Source organism: Adelges cooleyi, unplaced genomic scaffold (genome assembly GCF_023614345.1).
Source record: "Adelges cooleyi isolate 19-005CV unplaced genomic scaffold, UGA_ACOO_1.1 ACOO_flye_CR_arks_rails_tigmint_CR_PRNA_23, whole genome shotgun sequence".
Classification (NCBI taxonomy): Eukaryota; Metazoa; Arthropoda; class Insecta; order Hemiptera; family Adelgidae; genus Adelges; species Adelges cooleyi.
Window position 1 is genome coordinate 10,060,028 of NW_026095893.1, and position 14,206 is coordinate 10,074,233.

The 14,206-nt window shown below is 32.9% G+C and overlaps 1 long non-coding RNA gene across 1 annotated transcript in view; it reads right to left on the reverse strand.

Moving 5' to 3' along the window:
- Positions 1-10,403, reverse strand: part of LOC126835765 (uncharacterized) — a 30,260-nt gene extending 19,857 nt beyond the window's left edge. The window contains exon 1 of the long non-coding RNA XR_007685248.1: positions 10,347-10,403. This is a non-coding gene — a long non-coding RNA (uncharacterized LOC126835765). The remainder of the gene's footprint in view (positions 1-10,346) is intronic.
- Between the last annotated feature and the right edge of the window lie 3,803 nt (positions 10,404-14,206).

Genomic DNA, 14,206 nt, shown 5'->3' on the forward strand with positions numbered 1-14,206 from the left:
AATTACCATTCAAAATTTTAATATATGACAAGATTCACTTAATAATTTACCTGTTAGCATAATTAAGCTTTAAAATAATAGCAGTATCTAAATAGAGATACATTATACACCTGTATTATGGATACAATTTTATAAAAATGTATTAGTTTGATTTATTTTACTAACAACCGTCCGGGTAACTTATTTTGGACAAAATTATGATAATATTGACTACTATACCAAACACAATAATAATTATATAATAAATCTTTATTTTGAAAATGTTTTATTACTTTTTGCAATAAAGGCAAATTACGCAATTCCTTTGTTTTTAATATAATAGTAATTAGTAGTTATGCGATATTAAACAACATAAGGTTAGAAACTATAATTGAAGTGTGAGACACACACTCTAACTCAGCATCTTATTATAATTGCAAAAGAGAAATGGCAATATTTGTATGGACAGGTATTAGAAATTTGTCAATGAAGTTACGTAAATACATAAGAGGGACTTCTACAGTCTCGTATAGTCACATTGTTTTAAATTATATAAAGCTAATTCTAGTTAAATAATGGAGAAGCGAATCTGAAGAAAGAGAATCTTAGCGTGACAAGTGTAATTAGTATAAGAAATGAGTATTTAGATGAATGGCAGTGTAAGAATGGAACCGACTGAAATCTTAATGGAGAGAATAGATCGTGTGATTTGGACAGGTTCAAAATGAGAATAACGAGGGAGGTAAAAGGGTGTTTCAGTCGAGGGGATGATCTGAGATAGAATTAATAGGACATATTAATATCGATATGCAGAACAGACTGGCACCAGCGTGGTTTGCAAGAGGGTTCCACAAAAATAAGGAGGGTTGTACCTTTATTTTGCTCAAAACTGTATCGTTTATTTAAATATTTTTCAAAGTAGCTGTAATTGTTTTTGATTTTGTTTCACTAAACAATATTTAAAAATATAACGAATGTTATTTTATTTTTTCCATGCGTTAGTTGTTAATATTATTTAAAAATAAAAATCGCGATAATTATAAAAAATGTAATTATCCCCTGAAAGTTATGCGGCAGCTTTAACTAAACAAGTAATAATATATCCACCTTATTATTTGGAGCTATACATAGAATATAAATAATATTTCGAAATTATTTTTTTTAGATGGAAACAAACATTTTAAAACCGCACGGTTTATTTCGAGGGCGTTAAAATAATGGGGTAATTCCGGGAAAGGAGAAAAGATGCAGTCACAGCTTCGACACATGGAAACAACGGGACAGGTGCTTGTAATTACCACAGCCGCTGCGTTGTATTGTCGGCAAGGGGTTTTTCTGTTCATAATTGCACGCGACGGGGAAACGGAATAAGAAAATGTAATTTGGACTCCCCTCGCCTCGCCGGTCGTTGTACCGGATGTAGCGGGTGACAAGGAGGCGAAAGAGAAAACCCAAGGTACTCGTCAACTAATTAGCCAGTTTCAAGTTTTAATAATAATTAGAGGCCACAAACTTATAGGGGACCGGCGGTGTGAGGACGCCGAGAGAAATACGTGATAAGCAGAACGCAAAGGGATAAACATTGATTGAACAGAAATTTAAGGATAAAAAAAAAATTTTTAAAAAAAAGCTTGCAACATCCGAGATAGCAAAGTCTTTCGAACAAACTGCGTGACAAACATATTTTCTTAGAGTTCTGCGAGTGCTTATTAAGATAAGTTTTACGACAGACCTAAGCGTTAAGTTCGATATATCTCGTTCTCTCAGGACTTGGCGTCTTCTTCTTATCTGGTGCACCGGCGAGCGTTTAAATTATTGGTCGAGTTCTTGGCCTCCGATAAGAATATTCTCCCGGGTACAGTTATACAGATGAAACATTAACCGAACAGCTATATTTTGACTTCCCCTATTCGCCTTTTACTTTACCTGTTCTTGTTTCCCCCAGTAGTACCTACTGTACCGTCACACGCGTGCGTTTATCGCATACCCATTATTTTGCTGAAAAAAATATTACAGCGAGATCCCAAAAACCTTCCGGATTGCCGCACTTGTATACGTGACCCGAGATGAAGTAGTTTTCCTAAACTTTTGGCCTCTGCGTACCTCTTTACGTGACGAAAATTATATTTAAAAACAATTTTAGGACGATGTCGTTTTTGGACACGGTGAAGCGTTTTAGATGTTTGCTAAAATACAATACCTAATACTTAAGTCACGATTTTAGTAAAACGTATTGAAACGTAATTTATTCGGTCAATATTATCTGAAGGCTTGAAATTTAATAACGTTATATTGTTTTATAATTTAGTAGTCGCGTTACTATAATTCGCTCATCTGGATGATAAACGACACATTTCATAAAACTTAAAATGTTAAAATTCTAGAACTTTTTTCTCTTTATTTTTTAACTTTAAATTTGACATTTTTAAACTATCTGGCTGTAATTATATTGAAGTTGCACAATGGAAATACGTGTATATCGTACACATTAAGTACAGAAGAAGGCATTATTAACTTACACTAAATCAGTTAATCTTTGAGTATAAAATTAAGAGGACGCCATACAAGTGTTTTGCCAAACATCATTAATAATTCTTCATACTTTAAATGTTGAACGAATTATGGCTTTTTGTACACTGGACGCTTATATATTTGAACAAAAAAGTTGTATGATGAATAGAATTGTAGTTTTTGCTGTATATTTCTACAAAACACAGGTAACAACACATTGCTGTTGTTTTACGCATCAACTATAATAATATGACGACGAGTCGGTTTTAAGGGAATAAATATATTAATGTAAAAAATATTTTTTTTATCCGGCCGTATATTTTGTTTAGACCAATTTTAAGAATAAAAATATATGATATCCGCGGTGGGCCGCCTGCCGGTGCGGTGAAAAGGCGCGGTTGGTGCTTTCGGGACGGACAATGAAAAAACGCGCGCATTGTGCGAGTTCCCGAAAAAACCTTATGTGGCCGTTAAAAAGGGATTCGAAATCCGTTTGTAAAAAACAATGGCCGCCGCCGGGAAAAATTAATATTTAATTTCCACCTCTTGTTTGGACCCTCGTCGGGCGGCAGTAGGCACAAGGGGCAGCGTGGCGGGGAGGCGCGCTCGAGAAAAACGCAACAGCAAAACGCGTCCAATTACACATATTATTATATTATACTATACGTGGCAATCCGCTTTTTCATACCCCGAAGTTGTAGTCACTGCCACTGCAGTGGTATACATATAATATAAAGGTCGACTATTATAATCATACACACACACAAAAATATCGTATTCAACACCGCGCACGTACTTTAGAAAAACATTATGTTTTTTGGGCCAAATGTATTCCGACCACGACCCCTTTCTCTCGTCCGGTCGTCACCCACGCTCGGAATCGCGTTAACCTTTTTTCTCTATACATTTTTGCGGACAAAAGTGCACGCATTAATTTAAACGTTATACGTTCGAGACGACCCGCGTGGCTCTTGTAAAAAAAATTAAAAAAAAACCCCAACAACAAAAATGTCACCACTGATTACAGCAACGCACGCTTGTGTTGTGTCCGGTTTTATACGGCCGAAAGAACCTCCGACCGCTGCCGTCTTATATTAAAAAGTTATCCCCCGGGAACGACCACCGAAATATTAATGCAAGCCGAACGGTCACCGATTTTAAATTTTAACGAGTAATTTGCATTTAAAATAAAAACCCGGAATAAAATGTACCGTAAAAAATATTAATAATTTAGTAAACAATTACATGTTTACGATCTATGTACAAATTTGTTCTTTTATGTTATGCCTTGTATTATTATTTATTATTATACTTTTACGTTGTAGTTGAATTATTCATAACGATTAACATAAAAAAACACACTGCATCGTGGCAAGACGTTATGTCTTTCTTTCATAGATTTTCAATTTATTGTCACTATGACTTGTCATTTCAAACAGTTTTCCGTTTTGATTTATTGATAAAAATATTTAATAAGATGTATTTGTAGATAATTAAGTAGGAATCAACACTACACTTTAACAGTTGGATATAATATCATACTAACGTCTAACATATATACACGAGAACAATTTGGCTAGAACTGTATTTAGTCCGTAATACTAAATTTTTGTATTTAAATGTAACTCGTGTAATGGATAATAATTATAATGGAAACTTTATACTACATTGTATAGGGTCAGGTGGAGTAATTCAGTAATTATAAACGGGTTTTACATATTATTATTACTAGCAAATTTTGCGTTAAAATCTTGTAAATAATATTTACACTGGATACTGTATACTTCTTGTATTTCCTGGAACTATTAAGCACGTTCAGGATTCCTTATTCTTATAATATTATAAAAAAAACTGTTGGCCGCGAATCGCAATACATATTACATTATACGTACATAATAATATACCAGAGGACCGACCTGTGGTATAATAATAACTCAACCGATAATTTAAATACAATATAATATGTATGTATATATATATATATTTGTATTATAATTTAGAAGATACCCAAAGGCGAAACAGAATATTGTTATCATCAAATTCCTACATACACACACACACATAGAATATACACCTCGCGTACTCTGAGTGTATGCGCCGAGCAAGTTGTGGAGGTCGGTCGAAGTATTTCATATTATAATACTTAATAGGATTTCTTGGCACGGTTTATAACCTTACGGCCGTAATTCATACACGGGTCGCGCGTCCCCGCCGCCTGCAATATCGCCTTCGTCCCGGGGGCGCCGCGTGCGGATACACCGATAACGTGGTCGCCGGGGTAAAGATGCCTTTAAAATGTTTCTAAGGGTATGAATACGACGCGACGGCGGGGTTAGCATATACAGTTTGTATACCAAGAATTTTGTACATATAGCTTGGGCGCGCGTTCATCGCCCGCCTTTCTAAAGAATTCGTAAAGCAGTGCGGGAGGCGGTGCAAAGAAAATATAGGGGATTCTTTACCCCTAGGCCATCGTCGCCCCGGCCTTTGCCGCCATTATTCATTCGGCGGAAGAAGGGTGCGGGCGGTGTGTGCACATAGCGTATATACTATATATAAAGTTTAAAACTGCTGCTGGATTCGTATGCGTGTGTGTGTGTAAGTGTGTGTATTATATATGTGTTACACCCTTTTGCCCTGTTCTCTCGCTATTACTCTTATCATGTCCCCCCGACCGCCACACTAAGAGACCCTTTCGCTCCTTCGGCCTCGTCTCTTTAATAAAATTATACCGACGACGACTTTTGAACCCCTTCGCAGCAACCGAAAGAAAGTACACAAAATAGAAAGTATTATACCTACCCCTATTATACGCATGTATGTGTGTGTGCGTATACGAGAATTCTGCTATACACAGAGCATTGTATAGTACGGTTCCTTCAGGAAAACCCTTTTACTCGCCCGCCCGCTTTAAAAGACACGCGGCCCCTAATATAATTAATTTCGATTTGCCGTACCGCCGCCTTTGGCTTACATCGCAAGACCACTCCGTCACGTAACGACCGAGACCACTGTTGTAATATAATTAAAAATTCTCTTCGAGCCGCCATTATAATTTATATTAATGCGTGTAAACGGTAATGACCGTAAACAATACACGTAGAACACAAAGTATCTGTATGTCTACCACACTATATCTGGTAGGTATATACAAAAGTAAAAGTTAGTGTCCATCGAGTCTAATATTAACAATAGATATCGTTTCAACAAAAAAAAACATTTTACTTAGATCATTATTATTATGAAATCAGACTGTCCGGTATTGGAAGAACTCTTTTCAAATACTAAGCACCTCTGTACTTTTCCAGACTTCATTAGGCAATCAAAATATAATTAGCTATTTGCCACAATATTATTACAACAGCCCGGGACAATAAGTATATCTCGCATATTTTCTATAATATCCAATCGGTTCGATTTTTGTCTGGATTGTGCATACTAATGTGGACAATGTATTAACCAATCAGTGTAATTTTAACATATTAACTTAAATACATCATACACGTATACTTGATTTTATATTAAGGAATCTGCATATAACTTGCATAGAAAATAAAAATAATAGTTATGTATATTAAATAGTTATTATTTAACTAGGGTAATTTTGGTAATACCAATTATGAAATTTAACAATACTATTCAAAGCGCTAACTAAATTTTATTTTTATATTATAAAAAAAAATGTGATATAATAAATTCTTTATGTTATAACACATCACTATGACAAACATATTACCAACTATAATTGTTTAATTATTTGTTTTTAAAAAACAATTTTGTAAAATGGTACCTGTATTTTGTGACATCGTGAATCTAACACGGTTCGTCTAAATTGTTGGTATATTGTGTTAGCAATTAAAAACACGATTATTATAAAAATTATAAGATAGTATTATATAAGAATACCATTTTACTATTTTACATATTTTAGAGCATCGTTAGGTGCTATGAATTAACGCAGTGCTGTAAAGGATGTCACTTACACTATTGTTATTAAGGTACTCTAAGTTCTAAATTATGTCAAATTATTATCAAATAACTATTTTTTTTTACAAAAAAAAAATAAGCCGATCAGTATTATGTAATTAAAATTTGGTTAGGTACAGTCCAAAATTGTTATTATAACAGAATGTTATAATGTATTACAGTAATCAGAACAGAAAATTGAAAATGGACGCTGTAAGATATTGTAAATATCCTACCCGTTTTCAAATATAAAACGTTCATTTCTGAAATACGCCGTTTCTTTTATGTTTATCTATATTTTGTAGTTATTAAAAACCTACTCACGAAGTTTAATAGTTTTGTAAAACTGTGTCATTTCATAACGTCATCAATTAAATAAAAACCATTTATAATTACAATTTGTTAGATTTATGATAAATTATCAATATTTTAATAATCGATGATTTAATATGAGTTTTTTAAGAGAAACCAATATGACAGTTTAAAAAATCATTTTTTGAAACATAAAAAATAAATTGGTCAACGGGTGTTTCCACGTATGAATGATTGGATGAGTGGACAATTTTTGAATTTTTTTGAATTTTTAAAACTTTTTTATATATCGGGGGCGACTTACGACGTTTCATCCTCTGCGATGACGAAAGACTGTGTCAAGTTACGAGACACTTTTAGTCATGTCATTATTCCCGCCAATGAGGCGTGAGTACTTTTTAAATCAGTTTAGTAATCACTTTTAAACGTCGTAACGAGTAGCTTACTTATATCTAACAAAGAAACTTCAATTTTTTTCACTATTTTTTTTTTTTTTTTTAGGTCACCCATCCAATCATTCATACCGTCGGTGGTTGCTTAACTATATTGGCTGGGCCTAAATAGTGGTAGCAACCGACCAACACCGTTGACCAACAACTTAGGAAAAAAACTATTATTTAAACCGAACACTTTTAGTCAGCGGTTCGCTACGCGGCCCGGGTCCCCATCTTTCTCTTAAACTCCTTAAGTTCCTTGAAAAAGTATGCGACAGCTCAATGCCAAAAAGTAGATACAAATGGGGAAAAAACCAGTTCACTGGTGGACCTCCAAAACCGCGGTGCTACGGAAAGAATGATTGGCTGCCAGAACACTCCAAAGGGCTCTACGACGAAGAACTGACGAACAATGTTCAACGAAAGTCGAGTCTTTAAGAAGTCGAGGAACCCTTAAAAAAAACAATAAAGAAAAGCAAAGAAAGTAGTCGGAAAAAACTATGCCCTCAAGTGGAAACAGACTAAGAAGTTAGTCATGAAAAAACTAGTAGGCAAAAGGAAGATTCCCGGAATAACGGGAAGACTAACCACCAACGTAAACCCACTCTTCTCGGTTCACCAAGTCAATAGGTGGACAGAAACAAGAACCCCTCAAATGTTTAAAGAAATTACGATAGAGAAAATAAAAACCACGGGAAAAGCCTTAACAATCGACAAATCTCAACAACAATCCAACAGAACGTCAATATACATACTACTGGGCATATTTAATAAAAGCTTGAAGCAAAGTGTGTTTCCATGCATTTGGAAAAGCGCCAAACTGGTACTGCTTAAAGACAATATTTTGGAAACAATGTCATATCTGTTTTTTTTTTGTCTAAACTCAATACTAAACATTTAGAATCACATTTTTTACTTTTTTAATAAAACTATTTTTTTTACCTAATTATTTTCAAAATCGGATAAAACGTTGTTTCCGAAATATTGTTATCTTTCGATTCTATAAGAAGTGTTTTGGTTCTAAAACCACTATGGATCGAGTAAAACGGATTCTGCGTAGCTATGTTTAGATGAAAAAGTTTTTTTTTTATCGCTGTCAATTAAGATGCTACGATAGTCCGAAAAATAAATTAACTATCAAAAAATACTCCTATTCACTGAACTAAAATTAACACAGCAAAGTTTAACTTGTAACGTTTTAAAATTTTAACAGTAGATTTATTGTTTTTATACTATTATACAAGTAAGTTTTTTGGACGCTATGCGTTTGTCGATATATAAATGGTGAAATAAGAGGAATATCACGGTGTTGGGCAAAGAGATAGTTTTGGGTTACACAAATGGACAAAGCTTGTTTACATTATTATGTGTTCACCCAAAGGTTGTTGTCGTCGTCATCGTTGTAGTTGACAAAAGTCGAACCGTGAAAAACCAAAAACTGCTATGGAGTAGGTAAGCGCTCTGTAGAGACGGAGGAAACGACAGTCCGGGTCGATAGATAATTTATGCGCGACGTCTCTGCATGGAAAGGGTTCGGGAAGCCCTTGGGGGCAAAAGGAGGCAAAAATGAAACGTCGGGAGAGCAACAGCGGCGGCAGCAGAGCCAAAGGAAAATGTTGACGAGAAAACTTTTGTATGAATAATGAAGCCCGCGTGTAAGTCGAAGGGTTTTTCGGACCGGCGGTGGCAGAGGTGGAAAAGGAGGAGAGGTTAGATAGCGAGAACAGCGGGCGCACATATACACAATGGCTGAGCAGAGAGAACAACCCCGGGAAAAGAGGGCGAACTTTAGTTTTGACGTGCCGCATCCTCTCGCCAACCCACCCTTCACGTCTTTCCCCGCCTCTCTTTCACTCTGTAATACATTTCTCATGCTCGTATATGTGTGCACGGTTCCTTTCATCGCCCACAATACACATTGTAAGCTGAAGACGAGAGAAATAATTTGAGTTATTTGGCGATAAAACGAAATAACGAAAGACGTGGCGGGTAGGGAGAATCGAGTTGAAGGCTATAAGGAAAAGGGAAGCTGGCGACGACGGAAAATGTAATAATAAAGTTTCCGAGCCTATTTATTATGCGTTCGCTCGGTGCGGACAACAAGAAAGACGTCGACGACGACTGAGTTTAATAATTATTAAACGAAGAAAATACGGCTAAAGAAAGAAATATAATATACGTTACTCAAACTTGCTGCTGATGACAATTTTCGATTAAAACTGTCGGAAATGTACATCGTAGGTCGTTTTGTGAGAAGAAAGGAAGCACAGAAGCAATGGAAATAACGTTGGAAGACGAGAGATTGAAATAACGTCAACCCTGTTTCATTGATTGATTTATTTTTTATAAGTAATAAGAGTAATATTAATAGGGTTTTTCGAGACTAGGTCGTTAAATAATTATGAGCTTCTAATTTACATGTTTGTTACTTTTCGATTACCATTTGTATATAGATTTTCATCGACAACGTTCATATACTTTCTAGCTGCAGCTACAGGGTGATTTATTATGGATAAGACATTCATTTTTTCTTAATAGTTTTTTAGTTTTTAATTTTGAAATAATTTTTGTTTGTATAACTGTACAGTATTATAAAATAATCAAATATTTACTATTTTTGTTTATTTTCTAGAGTTCCATCAAATTTTGAAACATTTTATTAGCATTTCAAATTATGCATAATTTGGTAAAAAATATCGACTATTCGATAACCCGTTTTAAACAATTACTTTTTATTAAAGTTTAAAATTTAGGAAAGTAGGAAGAAGGGTGGAATATAGTATTATTTTTATGAATGGACATTTATCTTAACCGTAATCTTCCTCTCGTCCTAAATTGAAAACTTTAGTAACCTTAATGTGAGTTATACAAAATTGGTTATCAACAAGTCAAAATTATCAGAAAATTATTCTTAATTTAAACATTTAATACTATTACATATACGTATACTTCTTAAAAGTTGCTAGAGCTTTGGAAGAAATGTTAAATATTTGAATATTGTAAAATAATATTAACATTCTAGTGTCTCCAAAAAGAAAAACAAGACAATTATTGGAAACTTCAGAAAAAATGTTATGCCTTATCCTTAATGAATCAACCTGTATGTTTTTTTATAGTTAAAAAATGGAAAAGATAAGTACTTACGGTCATTCGTATTTTGTTGGTAAAATCATATTTACAGCTTGTCCAACACTATTGGCGGTCAACGAGCGTTTGAAAGCCAAACGGCCAAGAACCGATAATATCCGCCGTGGAAATAATATTTTAAATAAAAAGGGGTTCAATCGAGTTTTGCCGAAGGGATAGAGTAATGTATGGGCCTCGTTCCTGTCAATCCAGTTTTCCCATGTTGTTCTGCCATTTGGTAATCGAATAGCTATCGAACTAGTTTTATCGATAGTAACACGTTTATTGTGTGTACCGGGAGTAGGACCGGAATTACTTGTTCCTCTGTCGCGTTGCCGGACATCTGGCCCCCAACCCCTTTGCCGTATCGCCCCGAGTTGACCTTGCGGGTCAGGGTCTTCGGACCCCGAGGGAAGAACCGTAGTGGCCAAATAATGTATGACACACTAACTTAGAAATAGAATTACGAGTCTACTATGTACAACAGCTATTCTCGGTTGCACTGCTGGATTTCGCCTAGAGGCCAAAATAACATTCGCACGGTAGCACATAGACCCCCCCCCCCGTGGTTTTCGTGGATACGCCTAGTTACTTTGTTCGACTCATTTATTATTGGTAATCAGTTATATTTACAAATAACCTGAGAACACAGAGTCGGAGAAAATATTACTGAAGGGTAAAATTATACTAACCGCCTGATTTGTTGTATTGGAACATCACGAATTCACCATGCGGTTCTACTTATACCTTATTTAGAACCAAACTTAGTGCCAAATTCCTGATGTTTTAGTAATATAATCTGCATTTTGATTTTATTTTCTTAGAGTATTTAAAAAACCGTATAGTCTTTGTACCAATTTAGCTTACAAATAAAGTATAGTTAAAAAATAAAAAATGTATAAAGGATACATCTAAACTGGAATTTTAAGATAAGTACATAAAAAAAGTTTACAAAATTTTAAAAATATTGGCATACGCATTGACTATGTGGACCACCAAATACAATTCTGTATAGCTAATAATGAAGGCTATTTCAAACACTTATAAAAACTAACAGTCATTCAATTTCAAAAATATGTAATTTATTTATTTATTTTGATAATTAAAATTTGATATTATTTGAAAATTATTATTATTATTATTTTTATTAAAACAATAACTTTAATCTACTGTACTACATTTGTGCAGCTTTTATCGGATTTTAGTACTTTTTTTTTAATCAAAAGTAAATACAACTAAATAAATATTAAGCCTTTTTTGTGTTTATATTTTAACTATAGTTATAGTTGGTCGAACGTATAGTTTGTAGATAGTACAAAATAAAAATAAAAATACTTTTGTCATTTTAATTTAATATTTTCAATTAGGTATGCTAAAATATATTTATAGGTATATCCAAATAAAAGCTTAAAAGGTTATATTAGATTAAACGTGACAAAAATACATTTAAGTATAGGAAAATATGTACGAGTAAATGTAAGACACGACGGAAATATTTTGACAGATTTCACACGCTTGACGTTGTGACGGGTTTTACATTATACACAAGTAAACAATTATTTTCCACTTCATAGACTTCATAATTATTACTATGCGACATTTTAATATTTTCCTAAATCATAAAAATATTAAACTATATACCTACGTGTATTATTGTAATTATTATTAGTCAATCTATACAATTATTTATAATTTTATTATTTATTATTTAATTGGAACTAAATAAAGCCACCCCTCACGTTAATATCTGTCCCATCGATAATATCTGACCCAAGAATTCTAATACCGTTTGATATAACTAGTAGTATACTATTTCGGTCGATATAAAAAATACATCAAATGTTATACGGCAAAATGGTCTATGTGACATTTTTCGTAGTTTTCAGAAGAGCTACAAGAACTAAAACATTCTTAAAATTTACCATTACTATACTAATCTGTAAAAAAAAATTTATATTTTGTACAGATTAGTATAGTCCGCAGACTAGAGTAGTTGGATGACGATAATCTATCACAAATAAATAATAATATTTCAATTTATCGCGTTTTAAAAAACTCAATAAAAAGAAAAAGTTACTGTACAAAAAACTTTAGTTAAACAACATCACATTTTTTTTTCTGTAGTCTGTAGGTAAGTCAAACTTATTTTTCTTAGATTACATAATTATTTTATATTTATTATGAAATAAAAAATAATTTATAACAAAAAAAAAACATTTTTTATGTTATATTTTAATGTGATACATACTATAAACCACACGAACACTTGGGATATGTATTAAAAAATTGTTTTAAAAGTGCAACAAACATTCAGAAATAAAATATAACTTAAGCCTGTCAACCTTATTAGGTTGTTTATTTTTCGGGATAAAAAACCTTTTGTGGTTGTTGAAAAATTAATTTATACCGTTAGAACTGTTATGATACACGTGAGTGCATTAAAAAATACCCCTAGTGCATATTTGAGCAGGTAAACGATCTGCAAAAAATTAACTTGTAAAAATATAGCCACCTCGGTTAAAAAGGGTAAGCGTGACAAGGAAAAAAGTAAAACCACTGGCGCGTGCTCAGGGACCCTATTACACAAACATAAGGGTGGTTTTAAAAAAAAAATTACGAAAAACTTTTACGGCGACCTTTTTCCAGCCTGTTGACATTGTCACTTAGCACAGGGATTTACATACATGGTAAAACGTTTAATTTTTAATAAAGATAAAAAAAAGGATAATGGTTTTTAGGTGGATCGTGTACTCCTTTTTTTATACTATATAAACCGTTCAGTTGGTTTATTTGCTAACGCTAATAAAAAATACAAGTACATCATAAAAGCATCACATAAAATATTCTATTATTATAACAATTAAAAATCAAATCAAATTTTTAAAAAAACTAAATGATTGTACCAATTTATTTTAAATTGCGTTGTTTAAATTTGTACTATTTCTCTTCGGAAAAATGTATGTTACAAAACTAACAAATGTATAAGATCATTTGTATAATACTAAATATATTATACCAATTTATATAAACCAGTTGTCACTTGTCACTCTTTAATAATTTATGTTTCAAAACATTTATATAATGAAAATTATATTAAAAATAATGGTGTAGACTTTTCATTAAAATATCTTATTAAAAATAATATCTTATTACCTTATTTTTATGTACTCTAAAATGTATATTGCCTTTTATATTATTATTTTTATTTTTATTTTAAGCTAATTTTGTTATACTGCGGTTTGTTAAAAAATAAACGTACTAATTTATAACTTAATGCGAATTTTTAAACGGTTACCTACGTGGTACGTTAAATAGGTAGAGAACACCAAATATTATTCACAAATCAATTGTAAGCGAACTAAGAAACCGCATTTCTTAAAAAATCATATGTTTCAAATTCTAAACTTGGTGTATTATTATAGAATCAATATACGGCTGATTTCAAACTTCACTGAATATGTGTATAACAAAACAGTATGTAAAGTGTAGTCCACCAATTTCCATTCGTTTTTTCCTTTTTGTAGGGGTTTAATATCTTGCATTCATTATACTAAAATGTAATATAATATATCGTAGCGGTAAATGTGATAGCGAGAATTCGGCGTTTTGAAAATATTTCACGAAACCAAATCTACTTACATTTCAAAATCGAACTTCTGCTTCCACGGCTAATGTACATACTAGGTGTAACACTAACATGACAAATAGCTCCCTTAGGGGGCTGCGTGTGTAAGTAATGTGTATCGCCGAAAACTTCTTGCTTTCCAGTTACCGTGCAATTAATTATCGTGTTAGACGTGGCCCGGAGAAATGCGTTTTTAAATTATCAATAGAAATAAAACTCTGAAGAAAAGGATTGAAGGTAAAATGAAACTTAA